At 43.0% G+C, this 16,317-nt stretch overlaps 1 protein-coding gene across 1 annotated transcript in view; it reads right to left on the bottom strand.

The window, feature by feature from the left end:
- Positions 1–15,993, bottom strand: part of capn15 (calpain 15) — a 47,115-nt gene extending 31,122 nt beyond the window's left edge. The window contains exon 1 of the mRNA XM_062991526.1: positions 15,597–15,993. The gene's annotated coding sequence lies outside the window, so the exon portion shown is untranslated. The remainder of the gene's footprint in view (positions 1–15,596) is intronic.
- Positions 15,994–16,317: the final 324 nt, after the last annotated feature.

The following is a 16,317-nucleotide window of genomic DNA, read 5'->3' as shown; positions in this document are numbered from 1 at the left end:
ATATAATACGTACGCCGGAGCCCCGAGCGAGAACTCTCGTCCTTAATCCTTCATTGCTTGGTTAAATTCCAAAAGAACGACGGTGGTTTTCCATTCAGGGCCGCTGTATAGCATTTAGAGTCGGAGTCCCGCAAAGCCGCGAAGGAGGAGCTCCGGGTGCCGACTGGAATTCGGACGTAACTGGATTTTTAGCGAATGGCTTTTGCGATCGGCTCCCGGGAATACGAGACTCCCTCCACCGTACTTCACAGTTCTGAGCGTGAACGAAGCGGTCCGGGGTGAGCGCGGTCGCACCGTTAATGTTTAATTAGCTTAGAAACAGGAAAATCATTCGGATGTTTACATTTCTAGAGATACTAAAAACTAAAGAACTTTATATATAAATATATATATTAAATGTAATAAGCCCCGCCCCCACCCTCCCGGTTCAGCGTGTGTACTGCAGATGCCGGCGTGTACGTAAATCCTCCCAGTGTTCTCCAGTTCCGTTCTGTTTTTGCGCCAGTGTCCCGGTTCCGTAGTTCCCAGGTTCCCGTGCTTCCGGGTTTAAGGAGGGGGGGGGGGGGGGGGTGTTGCTGTCAGGACTCCGGGGCGCAGCTGTACCGATCCTGATGTCCCGAATCCCTGACCCCCGAATCCCTGACCCCCGAATCCCTGACCCCCGAATCCCTGACCCCCGTGTGGAGTGGATTCTCTCCTCTGCTAATTATCGGGGGTTTCTGATGCTCCGGCGAGAGAGCGCTGCCCTTCCTCCCCCCCCTCCTCCGCTCTCTTGCCTTTCTCCTAAATGCGAGAGAGGCGGCGGTGTGCCCCCCTCGCCGCCCCCCGTGTCCCCCGGCCCCGCTGCGGAGGAATAATAATCCAGATTATGATGGATGCGGCGCAGGAGTAAATCCGCCTGTGATCCGCCGGTCCGGCGATGCTGCTGCGGCGGCGGCTGTCCGAGGTCGCGCTCACACCCCACGCTGCACCTGCACGCTCACCCTGCGCCTGTGTGTGTGTGTGTGTGTGTGTGTGTGTGTGTGTGTATCATCAGAGTCAGCAGCACACATGCGCACCAGCACCCAACAGCAGCTTGTGTTCCACAGGCCCCGCCCACACACACACACACACACACACACACACACACACACACACACACACACACACACACAGCAGTGCACCAGCGCTCTGATTCACCTCCCCATTTCTGTACAGCTCCACCAGATCAAAGCAAATTTAAATCACTCCTTTGATCTCTTTGATGGATGAGTCTCAGTGTCTCTGATTGGTCGGTTACGATCACACGTCCCTCCCACACCACCGCTCGGCCAATGAGGCGAGAGACGATCCGCACCAGCACTCGTCCTACGGCTCCCGGAACTTTCCGCCTGGTTAATGATGTTTAAGGGTATTAAGTATGTATACACGCACACACACACACACACACACACACACACACACACACTCATACTGTATACATGCACACACACACACACACACACACACTCATACTGTATACACGCACACACACACACACTCATACTGTTCACACACGCACACACACACACACACACACACATACTGTACACAAGCACACACACACACTCATACTGTATACACGCACACACACACACACTCATACTGTTCACACACGCACACACACACACACTCATACTGTACACACACACACACACACTCATACTGTACACACACGCACACACACACACACACACACACTCATACTGTACACACACGCACACACACACACACTCATACTGTACACACACACTCATACTCATACTGTTCACACACGCACACACACACACACTCATACTGTACACACACACACACACTCATACTGTACACACACGCACACACACACACTCATACTGTACACACACACACACACACACTCATACTGTACACACACACACACACTCATACTGTACACACACACACACTACACACACACACTCATACTGTATACACGCACACACACACACACACTCACACTGTACACACACGCACACACACACACACTCATACTGTACACACACACACACACACACACTCATATTGTATACACACACACACACTCATGCACTGTACACTATATACACTTATCTACACACTCATACTGTATACACACACAATTATACTCTGTGTACACACACTCATATTGAATATATACAAACACACACACTCATATTGAATATATACAGACACACACTCATATTGTATATATATACACACACACACATGCTGTGTATACACACACTCATACTGTATTAATACACACACACATGCTGTGTATACACACACACTCATACTGTATTAATACACACACACACATGCTGTGTATACACACACACTCATACTGTATATATACACACACTCATACTGAATATATACAAACACACACACTCATATTGTATATACACACACACACACTCATATTGTATATATACACACACACTCATGCTGTGTATACACACACGCTCATACTGTATATATACACACACACACACACACTCATATTGAATATATACAAACACACACACTCATATTGTATATACACACACACACTCATATTGTATATATACACACACACTCATGCTGTGTATACACACACGCTCATACTGTATATATACACACACACATGCTGTGTATGCACACACTCATACTGTATATATACAAACACACACACTCATATTGTATATACACACACACACACACTCATATTGTATATATACACACACACACTCATGCTGTGTATACACACACACTCATACTGAATATATACAAACACACACACTCATATTGTATATATACACACACACACATGCTGTGTATACACACACACGCTCATACTGTATAAATACACACACACATGCAGTGTATACACACACACTCATACTGTATATATACACACACACATGCTGTGTATACACACACACTCATACTGTATATATACACACACTCATGCTGTGTATACACACACACTCATACTGTATATATACAAACACATGCTGTGTATACACACACACTCATACTGTATATATACACACACATGCTGTGTATACACACACACTCATACTGTATATATACACACACATGCTGTGTATACACACACACTTATACTGTATATATACACACACGCTCATACTGTGTATATATACACACACACTCATACTGTATATATACAAACACACACTCATACTGAATATATACAAACACACACACTCATATTGTATATATACACACACACTCATACTGTATATATACACACACATACTGAATATATACAAACACACACGCTCATATTGTATATACACACACACACTCATATTGTATATATACACACACACTCATGCTGTGTATACACACACGCTCATAATGTATATATACACACACACATGCTGTGTATACACACACACTCATACTGTATATATACACACACACATGCTGTGTATACACACACACTCATACTGTATATATACAAACACACACACTTATATTGTATATACACACACACACACTCATATTGTATATATACACACACACACTCATGCTGTGTATACACACACACACATACTGAATATATACAAACACACACACTCATATTGTATATACACACACACTCATATTGTATATATACACACACACACTCATGCTGTGTATACACACACGCTCATACTGTATATATACACACACACACATGCTGTGTATACACACACTCTAATACTGTATATATACACACACACATGCTGTGTATACACACACACTCATACTGTATATATACACACACTCATGCTGTGTATACACACACACTCATACTGTATATAATTACACACTCATGCTGTGTATACACACACACTCATACTGTATATATACACACATTCATGCTGTGTATACACACACACTTATACTGTATATATACACACACACTCATGCTGTGTATACACACACGCTCATACTGTGTATATATACACACACGCTCATACTGTGTATATATACACACACACTCATACTGTATATATACAAACACACACTCATACTGAATATATACAAACACACACACTCATTGTATATATACACACACACACACACTCATATTGTATATATACATACACACTCATACTGTATATATACAAACACACACTCATACTGAATATATACAAACACACACACTCATATTGTATATATACACACACACTTATGCTGTGTATACACACACACACACACACAGACACTCATGCTGTGTATACACACACACACTCATACTGTATACACACGCTCGTACTGTATATATACACACACACACTGTGTATATACACACACACACTCATACTGTATACACACGCTCGTACTGTATATATACACACACACACACTGTGTATATACACACACTCATACTGAATACACACACTTGTACTGTATACACACGCTCATACTGTATATATACACACACACTCATACTGTATACACACGCTCATATTGTATATACACACACACACACACTCAAATTGTATATACACACACACTCATATTGTATATACACACACACACTCATATTGTATATACACACACACACACTCATGCTGTGTATACACACACACTCATACTGTATATACACACACACACACATATGCTGTGTATACACACACACGCTCATACTGTATATATACACACACACTCATACTGTATATACACACACACACTCATATTGTATATACACACACACACTCATTGTATAAACACACTCATACTGTATATATACACACACACATGCTGTGTATACACACACACTCATACTGCATATGTACACACACACTCATGCTGTGTATACACACACACTCATACTGTATATATACACACACACTCATACTGTATATACAGTGTATCACAAAAGTGAGTACACCCCTCACATTTCTGCAGATATTTAAGTATATCTTTTCATGGGACAACACTGACAAAATGACACTTTGACACAATGAAAAGTAGTCTGTGTGCAGCTTATATAACAGTGTAAATTTATTCTTCCCTCAAAATAACTCAATATACAGCCATTAATGTCTAAACCACCGGCAACAAAAGTGAGTACACCCCTTAGTGAAAGTTCCTGAAGTGTCAATATTTTGTGTGGCCACCATTATTTCCCAGAACTGCCTTAACTCTCCTGGGCATGGAGTTTACCAGAGCTTCACAGGTTGCCACTGGAATGCTTTTCCACTCCTCCATGACGACATCACGGAGCTGGCGGATATTCGAGACTTTGCGCTCCTCCACCTTCCGCTTGAGAATGCCCCAAAGATGTTCTATTGGGTTTAGGTCTGGAGACATGCTTGGCCAGTCCATCACCTTTACCCTCAGCCTCTTCAATAAAGCAGTGGTCGTCTTAGAGGTGTGTTTGGGGTCATTATCATGCTGGAACACTGCCCTGCGACCCAGTTTCCGGAGGGAGGGGATCATGCTCTGCTTCAGTATTTCACAGTACATATTGGAGTTCATGTGTCCCTCAATGAAATGTAACTCCCCAACACCCCCAGACCATGGCATTCCCACCACCATGCTTGACTGTAGGCATGACACACTTATCTTTGTACTCCTCACCTGATTGCCGCCACACATGCTTGAGACCATCTGAACCAAACAAATTAATCTTGGTCTCATCAGACCATAGGACATGGTTCCAGTAATCCATGTCCTTTGTTGACATGTCTTCAGCAAACTGTTTGCGGGCTTTCTTGTGTAGAGACTTCAGAAGAGGCTTCCTTCTGGGGTGACAGCCATGCAGACCAATTTGATGTAGTGTGCGGCGTATGGTCTGAGCACTGACAGGCTGACCCCCCACCTTTTCAATCTCTGCAGCAATGCTGACAGCACTCCTGCGCCTATCTTTCAAAGACAGCAGTTGGATGTGACGCTGAGCACGTGCACTCAGCTTCTTTGGACGACCAACGCGAGGTCTGTTCTGAGTGGACCCTGCTCTTTTAAAACGCTGGATGATCTTGGCCACTGTGCTGCAGCTCAGTTTCAGGGTGTTGGCAATCTTCTTGTAGCCTTGGCCATCTTCATGTAGCGCAACAATTCGTCTTTTAAGATCCTCAGAGAGTTCTTTGCCATGAGGTGCCATGTTGGAACTTTCAGTGACCAGTATGAGAGAGTGTGAGAGCTGTACTACTAAATTGAACACACCTGCTCCCTATGCACACCTGAGACCTAGTAACACTAACAAATCACATGACATTTTGGAGGGAAAATGACAAGCAGTGCTCAATTTGGACATTTAGGGGTGTAGTCTCTTAGGGGTGTACTCACTTTTGTTGCCGGTGGTTTAGACATTAATGGCTGTATATTGAGTTATTTTGAGGGAAGAATAAATTTACACTGTTATATAAGCTGCACACAGACTACTTTTCATTGTGTCAAAGTGTCATTTTGTCAGTGTTGTCCCATGAAAAGATATACTTAAATATCTGCAGAAATGTGAGGGGTGTACTCACTTTTGTGATACACTGTATACACACACACTCATACTGCATATGTACACACACACTCATGCTGTGTATACACACACACTCATACTGTATATATACACACACACATGCTGTGTATACACACACACTCATACTGTATATATACATACACACTCATGCTGTGTATACACACACGCTCATACTGAATATATACAAACACACACACTCATATTGTATATATACAAACACACCCTCATACTGAATATATACAAACACACACACACACATTGTATATATACAAACACACACTCATACTGAATATATACACACACACATATTGTATATATACACACACACACATGCTGTGTATACACACACGCTCATACTTTATATATACACACACACACACACTCATGCTGTGTATACACACACTCATATACTGTATATATACACACACACTCATGCTGTATACACACGCTCATACTGTATATATATACACACACTCATACTCTATATATACACACACACTCATACTGTATACACACACTTGTACTGTATACACACGCTCATACTGTATATATACACACACACTCATACTGTATATATACACACAATCATACTGTATATATACACACACTCATTCTGTATATATACACACACTCATATTGTATATATACTCACACACACTCATGCTGTATATATACACACTCTCATACTTTATATATACACACACTCATGCTGTGTATACACACACTCATATACTGTATATATACACACACACTTATGCTGTGTATACACACACACACACAGACACTCATGCTGTGTATACACACACACACTCATACTGTATACACACGCTCGTACTGTATATACAGTGTATCACAAAAGTGAGTACACCCCTCACATTTCTGCAAATATTTTATTATATCTTTTCATGGGACAACACTATAGACATGAAACTTGGATATAACTTAGAGTAGTCAGTGTACAACTTGTATAGCAGTGTAGATTTACTGTCTTCTGAAAATAACTCAACACACAGCCATTAATGTCTAAATAGCTGCAACATAAGTGAGTACACCCCACAGTGAACATGTCCAAATTGTGCCCAAAGTGTCAATATTTTGTGTGACCACCATTATTATCCAGCACTGCCTTAACCCTCCTGGGCATGGAATTCACCAGAGCTGCACAGGTTGCTACTGGAATCCTCTTCCACTCCTCCATGATGACATCACGGAGCTGGTGGATGTTAGACACCTTGAACTCCTCCACCTTCCACTTGAGGATGCGCCACAGGTGCTCAATTGGGTTTAGTCCATCACCTTTACCTTCAGCTTCCTCAGCAAGGCAGTTGTCATCTTGGAGGTTGTGTTTGGGGTCGTTATCCTGTTGGAAAACTGCCATGAGGCCCAGTTTTCGAAGGGAGGGGATCATGCTCTGTTTCAGAATGTCACAGTACATGTTGGAATTCATGTTTCCCTCAATGAACTGCAGCTCCCCAGTGCCAGCAACACTCATGCAGCCCAAGACCATGATGCTACCACCACCATGCTTGACTGTAGGCAAGACACAGTTGTCTTGGTACTTCTCACCAGGGTGCCGCCACACATGCTGGACACCATCTGAGCCAAACGAGTTTATCTTGGTCTCGTCAGACCACAGGGCATTCCAGTAATCCATGTTCTTGGACTGCTTGTCTTCAGCAAACTGTTTGCGGGCTTTCTTGTGCGTCAGCTTCCTTCTGGGATGACGACCATGCAGACCGAGTTGATGCAGTGTGTGGCGTATGGTCTGAGCACTGACAGGCTGACCTCCCACGTCTTCAACCTCTGCAGCAATGCTGGCAGCACTCGTGTTTATTTTTTAAAGCCAACCTCTGGATATGACGCCGAACACGTGGACTCGACTTCTTTGGTCGACCCTGGCGAAGCCTGTTCCGAGTGGAACCTGTCCTGGAAAACCGCTGTATGACCTTGGCCACCATGCTGTAGCTCAGTTTCAGGGTGTTAGCAATCTTCTTATAGCCCAGGCCATCTTTGTGGAGAGCAACAATTGTATTTCTCACATCCTCAGAGAGTTCTTTGCCATGAGGTGCCATGTTGAATATCCAGTGGCCAGTATGAGAGAATTGTACCCAAAACACCAAATTTAACAGCCCTGCTCCCCATTTACACCTGGGACCTTGACACATGACACCAGGGAGGGACAACGACACATTTGGGCACAATTTGGACATGTTCACTGTGGGGTGTACTCAATTATGTTGCAGCTATTTAGACATTAATGGCTGTGTGTTGAGTTATTTTCAGAAGACAGTAAATCTACACTGTTATACAAGCTGTACACTGACTACTCTAAGTTATATCCAAGTTTCATGTCTATAGTGTTGTCCCATGAAAAGATATAATGAAATATTTGCAGAAATGTGAGGGGTGTACTCACTTTTGTGATACACTGTATATACACACACTCATACTGTATATATACACACACACTCGTACTGTATACACACACTTGTACTGTATACACACGCTCATACTGTATATATACACACACACTCATACTGTATATATACACTCATACTCATACTGTATATATACACACACTCATATTGTATATAAACATACACTCATACTGTATATACACACACACTCATATTGTATATATACACACACACTCATACTGTATATATACACACACACTCATTCTGTATATATACACACACTCATATTGTATATATACACACACACTCATGCTGTATATATACACACGCTCATATTGTATATATACACACTCATATTGTATATATACACACACACACTCATACTGTATATAAACACACACTCATTGTATATATACACACACTCATACTGTATATATACACACACTCATACTGTATATATACACACACTCATACTGTATATATACACACACTCATATTGTATATACAGTATATACACACACACTCATGCTGTATATATACGCACGCTCATATTGTATATATATACACACACTCATATTGTATATATACACACACACTCATTCTGTGTATATATACACACACTCATACTGTATACACACACTCATACTGTATATATACACACGCACACACTCATGCTGTATATATACACACACACGCTCATACTGTATATATACACACACTCATACTGTATATTTACACACACTCATATTGTATATATACACACACTCATATTGTATATACACACACACACTTATATTGTATATACACACACACTCATACTGTATACACACAGTCATACTGTATATACACACACACACACACACTCATGCTGTATATATACACACGCTCATATTGTATATATACACACACACTCATACTGTATATATACACACACTCATACTGTATATTTACACACACTCATATTGTATATATACACACACTCATATTGTATATATACACACACACACTCATATTGTATATATACACACACACTCATGCTGTATATATACACACACTCATACTGTATACACACACTCATACTGTATATATACACACACACTCATGCTGTATATATACACACGCTCATATTGTATATATACACACACACTCATACTGTATATATACACACGCTCATACTGTATATACACACACACTCATATACTGTATATATACACACACACTCATACTGTATACACACACTCGTACTGTATATACACACTCGTACTGTATACACACACACGTACTGTATATATACACACGCTCATACTGTATATACACAAACACACACACTCATATACTGTATATATACACACACACTCATACTGTATATACACACTCATACTGTATACACACACACTCATATACTGTATATATACACACACTCATACTGTATATACACACTCATACTGTATACACACGCTCATACTGTATATACACACTCATACTGTATACACACGCTCATACTGTATATACACACACACACTCATACTGTATACACACACTCGTACTGTATACACACACACGTACTGTATATATACACACGCTCATACTGTATATACACAAACACACACACTCATATACTGTATATATACACACACACTCATACTGTATACACACACACACTCATACTGTATATACACACTCATACTGTATACACACACACTCATATACTGTATATATACACACACTCATACTGTATATACACACTCATACTGTATATACACGCTCATACTGTATATACACACACACTCATACTGTATGCACACGCTCATACTGTATATACACACACACTCATACTGTATACACACACTCGTACTGTATACACACACTCGTACTGTATACACACACACATACTGTATATATACACACGCTCATACTGTATATACACAAACACACACACTCATATACTGTATATATACACACACACTCATACTGTATACACACACACACTCATACTTTATATACACACTCATACTGTATACACACACACTCATATACTGTATATATACACACACTCATACTGTATATACACACTCATACTGTATACACACACTCGTACTGTATATACACACACACTCATACTGTATACACACACAGTACACATACACTGTACACACTACAAGCACAGACTAGACACACAGTACACACACACACTGCAACTACATTGTCCAGATATGAAAAGCAATTTACACACACACACACACACACACACACACACACAAACCCTGCACACACACACACACACACACACACACACACACACACACTGTACACACACTTACAAAACCCCACAGTAAATGTTCAAACTAAATACCATTAAACCACCACAACTGGTCCGACCAGAAACCCATCAAACCACACACACACATACACAGCTGTTGAGTGTACAGTGGTGTGTGTGTGTGTGTGTGTGTGTGTGTGTGTGTAACAGGGCGTCTCGTTGTTTCTTGCTTTACTTTCTGACGTAGATACAACAGGTGTCACTAACAGCAGTGTGTGTGTGTGTGTGTGTTTAGTGCAGCTGTAGCCTAGTGGTTAAGATACTGGACTAGTAATCAGAAGGTCGCTGGTTCAAGCCACATCACTGCTAGGTTAATGCTGGTGGGCCCCTGAGCAAGGCCCTTAACCCTCAATTGCTCAGACTGTATACTGTCACACTTGTGTAGGTCCCTGAAAATGAGTACAGTGTGTGTACAGTGTGTATAGTGTGTGTGTGCAGTGTGTGTGTGTGTGTGTGCAGTGTGTGGGTGTGTGCAGTATGCTTATAGCGTGTATATAGTATGTGTACAGTGTGTGCGTGTGTATAAGTGTGTGTGTGCAGTGTCCTTAACCCTAAGCTTAACCCTAACCCCGTAGGATACCTAACCCCTTACAGTGTGTGTGTGTGTACAGTGTGTGTAGTGTGTGTACAGTGTGTGTGTGTAGTGTGTGTACAGTGTGTGTGTACAGTGTGTGTGTAGTGTGTGTGTACAGTGTGTGTACAGTGTGTGTGTGTGTACAGTGTGTGTGTGTGTACAGTGTGTGTGTGTACAGTGTGTGTACAGTGTGTGTGTAGTGTGTGTACAGTGTGTGTGTACGGTGTCTGTACAGTGTGTGTGTATACAGTGTGTGTGTACAGTGTGTGTAGTGTGTGTACAGTGTGTGTACAGTGTGTGTGTACAGTGTGTGTGTAGTGTGTGGACAGTGTGTGTGTAGTGTGTGTACAGTGTGTGTACAGTGTGTGTGTGTACAGTGTGTGTAGTGTGTGTACAGTGTGTGTAGTGTGTGTACAGTGTGTGTGTGTAGTGTGTGTACAGTGTGTGTGTAGTGTGTGTACAGTGTGTGTGTAGTGTGTGTTTAGTGTGTGTGTAGTGTGTGTGTACAGTGTGTGTGTATACAGTGTGTGTGTACAGTGTGTGTGTACAGTGTGTGTGTAGTGTGTGTGTGTGTACTGTGTGTGTACAGTGTGTGTGTAGTGTGTGTGTAGTGTGTGTGTACAGTGTGTGTATACAGTGTGTGTGTACAGTGTGTGTGTACAGTGTGTGTGTAGTGTGTGTGTACAGTGTGTGTGTGTAGTGTGTGTACAGTGTGTGTACAGTGTGTGTGTAGTGTGTGTACAGTGTGTTTGTGTAGTGTGTGTTCAGTGTGTGTGTAGTGTGTGTACAGTGTGTGTGTGTAGTGTGTGTAGTGTGTGTGTAGTGTGTGTGCACAGTGTGTGTGTGTAGTGTGTACAGTGTGTGTAGTGTGTGTACAGTGTGTGTGTAGTGTGTGTGTGTACAGTGTGTGTGTACAGTGTGTGTACAGTGTGTGTGTGTAAATGTGTGTACAGTGTGTGTGTAGTGTGTGTGTGTAGTGTGTGTGTGTAGTGTGTGTACAGTGTGTGTACAGTGTGTGTACAGTGTGTGTAGTGTGTGTGTGTGTGTACAGTGTGTGTGTAGTGTGTGTGTGTAGTGTGTGTAGTGTGTGTACAGTGTGTGTGTGTACAGTGTGTGTGTACAGTGTGCGTGTACAGTCTGTGTGTAGTGTGTGTGTACAGTGTGTGTGTACAGTGTGTGTGTGTGTACAGTGTGTGTGTACAGTGTGTGTGTGTGTACAGTGTGTGTGTACAGTGTGTGTGTGTAGTGTGTGTACAGTGTGTGTAGTGTGTGTACAGTGTGTGTAGTGTGTGTACAGTGTGTGTACAGTGTGTGTGTGTACAGTGTGTGTGTGTACAGTGTGTGTAGTGTGTGTGTAGTGTGTGTGTGTGTGTACAGTGTGTGTAGTGTGTGTACAGTGTGTGTGTGTACAGTGTGTGTGTACAGTGTTTGTGTGTACAGTGTGTGTATGTACAGTGTGTGTGTGTGTGTAGTGTGTAGTGTGTGTACAGTGTGTACAGTGTGTGTAGTGTGTGTACAGTGTGTGTAGTGTGTGTACAGTGTGTGTACAGTGTGTGTGTGTGTACAGTGTGTGTGTGTAGTGTGTGTGTAGTGTGTGTGTACAGTGTTTGTGTGTAGTGTGTGTACAGTGTGTATACAGTGTGTGTACAGTGTGTGTGTACAGTGTTTGTGTGTAGTGTGTGTACAGTGTGTGTACAGTGTGTGTACAGTGTGTGTACAGTGTTTGTGTGTAGTGTGTGTACAGTGTGTGTACAGTGTGTGTACAGTGTGTATACAGTGTGTGTACAGTGTGTGTGTACAGTGTGTGTGTGTGTGTGTACAGTGTGTGTACAGTGTGTGTACAGTGTTTGTGTGTAGTGTGTGTACAGTGTGTGTACAGTGTGTATAGTGTGTGTACAGTGTGTGTGTACAGTGTGTGTGTACAGTGTTTGTGTGTAGTGTGTGTACAGTGTGTGTACAGTGTGTGTGTGTACAGTGTGTGTACAGTGTGTGTGTACAGTGTTTGTGTGTAGTGTGTGTACAGTGTGTGTACAGTGTGTATAGTGTGTGTACAGTGTGTGTGTACAGTGTTTGTGTGTAGTGTGTGTACAGTGTGTGTACAGTGTGTGTAGTGTGTGTGTGTGTGTGTGTGTACAGTGTGTGTACAGTGTGTGTGTACAGTGTTTGTGTGTAGTGTGTGTACAGTGTGTGTACAGTGTGTGTACAGTGTGTGTGTGTGTGTGTGTGTGTACAGTGTGTGTACAGTGTGTGTACAGTGTGTGTGTGTGTGTGTGTGTGTACAGTGTGTGTACAGTGTGTGTGTGCAGTGTGTGTACAGTGTGTGTACAGTGTGTGTGTGCAGTGTGTGTACAGTGTTTGTGTGCAGTGTGTGTACAGTGTGTGTGTGTGTGTGTGTGTGTACAGTGTGTGTACAGTGTGTGTGTACAGTATGTACAGTGTGTGTGTACAGTGTGTGTGTACAGTGTGTGTGTACAGTGTGTGTGTGCAGTGTGTGTACAGTGTGTGTACAGTGTGTGTACAGTGTTTGTGTGCAGTGTGTGTACAGTGTGTGTACAGTGTGTGTGTGCAGTGTGTGTACAGTGTTTGTGTGTAGTGTGTGTACAGTGTGTATACAGTGTGTGTACAGTGTGTACAGTGTGTGTGTGTGTGTGTGTGTGTGTGTGTGTACAGTGTGTGTGTACAGTGTGTGTGTACAGTGTTTGTGTGCAGTGTGTGTACAGTGTGTGTGTGTGTGTGTGTGTGTGTGTGTGTACAGTGTGTGATGAGCTGTGATGACCCCTACACTTCTGATTAATTAAGGACTACACCTAGAACACGTCTGAGCACATTCTTCATGCTGAGCCACGGAGATAAGAGGATCACTGACACCAGTCAAGCAGGCTTTACATCACCACGGCAACCACAATCTAAACCTCAGAGCTCGACTATAGTCTGAAGGGCGGTCTAGTATTCAAAAGGTCTGTGGTTCGAGTCCCACCGCTTCCAGGCTGCCACTGTTGGGCCCTCGAGCAAGGCCCCTAGCCCTCAACTGTTCAAAGCAAGACAGACATGGGGAAAAGAGAGGTCCAGAGTTTGGAGGAGACCCAACACCACTGTAACACCTGTAAAGCACGGTGGTGGTAGCATCACACCGTGGAGCGTTCTCCAACCCAGCGGTAGAGCTCGCTCGACTGTACACACTGTCGCTGTTACGCAGAATTGCTTTTAATGGTTTGTGGAGTGCATCAGCATGGGCTGGCGGATTGTTTTTCTTTTAACCCTTGGTAACGAGACCGCTGTTCCACGTCTGTACAGAGCTTCTCAGTGTACTAAGTGCAGCCAGACTAACCTTATTTACATGGGTGCAGCTCTCTCGACTGTGGACAGAGCTCCAAAGGCTCAAACCCATCAGTTATTTAATCTACAGCCCTAATCTCCTCAAACCTTCAGCCTGGATGTTTCCCTTGACTCTGAAGACCACTGTTCCATATATGATATTACTTAATGGGTGCAGTCGAACTAGCCCTATTTATATGGGCACAGAGAAGTCAACACACATCTCTCATGGTGATGTAAAGCTCACTCTGCTGTGGACAGAGCTCCAGCAGCTTCTCACTGACCTGCCCTAGATGACGTCTGACCGAAGGTACAAATCCCCTGGGTTTTTCTTTCTGACCTTGGAAGACCACTGTTCCATGTACCTTTTACTTTGTGCAGTCAAACTAGCCCTATTTATATGGGCACAGAGAAGTCAGTATCACACGGTCTTTCATCTTCTACTAAATAATATAAATATAAAGACTTAGAGCTTCTTACCTGCACTGGAGACCAGACCACTGGAGATGAGTCCAGACCAGGTAAGACAGACCACTGAAGATGAGACCACACCACTGGAGATGAGTCCAGACAAGTTAAGATGAGTCCAGACCAGGTGAGATGAGACCAGCTGAGAAGAGACCAGACCTCTGGAGTCCAGACCAGGTTAGAACTAAACCAGACCTCTGGAGATGAGACCAGACCACTGGAGACTAGAACAGGTGAGATGAGTCCAGACCAGGTTAGATGAGACCAGACCACTGAAGTTCAGACCAGCTGAGAAGAGACCAGACCTTTGGAGTCCAGACCAGGTAAGATGAGACCAGACCTCTGAAGTTCAGACCAGTTGAGAGGAGGAACTTGATGGGTCCCACCGCTCCAGCTGAACTTCTTCCTGCTCCAGTCACCCACTAATACCCAACTTCCACCCCCACCTGCCCCCCACTGATACCCCTCTCCCACCAAACCCCATCAGCGTCCCTCACCCCACCTCCACACCTCCACTCTCATCCGGTTCGATCCGATATAACCGCGGTACCAACTCGGTAAATCGTTCCTGGATCCACGCTTCCTCCTCCAGTACAGCACACACACACACACACACACACACACACACACTCACACACACGATCAGAGAAGTGTGCGTAACTCTGTCCACACACACACACACACACACACACACACACACACACACACACACACACACACACACACACACACA

Source organism: Trichomycterus rosablanca, chromosome 3, assembly GCF_030014385.1.
Source record: "Trichomycterus rosablanca isolate fTriRos1 chromosome 3, fTriRos1.hap1, whole genome shotgun sequence".
In the NCBI taxonomy this organism is placed as follows: Eukaryota; Metazoa; Chordata; class Actinopteri; order Siluriformes; family Trichomycteridae; genus Trichomycterus; species Trichomycterus rosablanca.
This window is presented reverse-complemented; position numbering and strand designations above follow the sequence as displayed.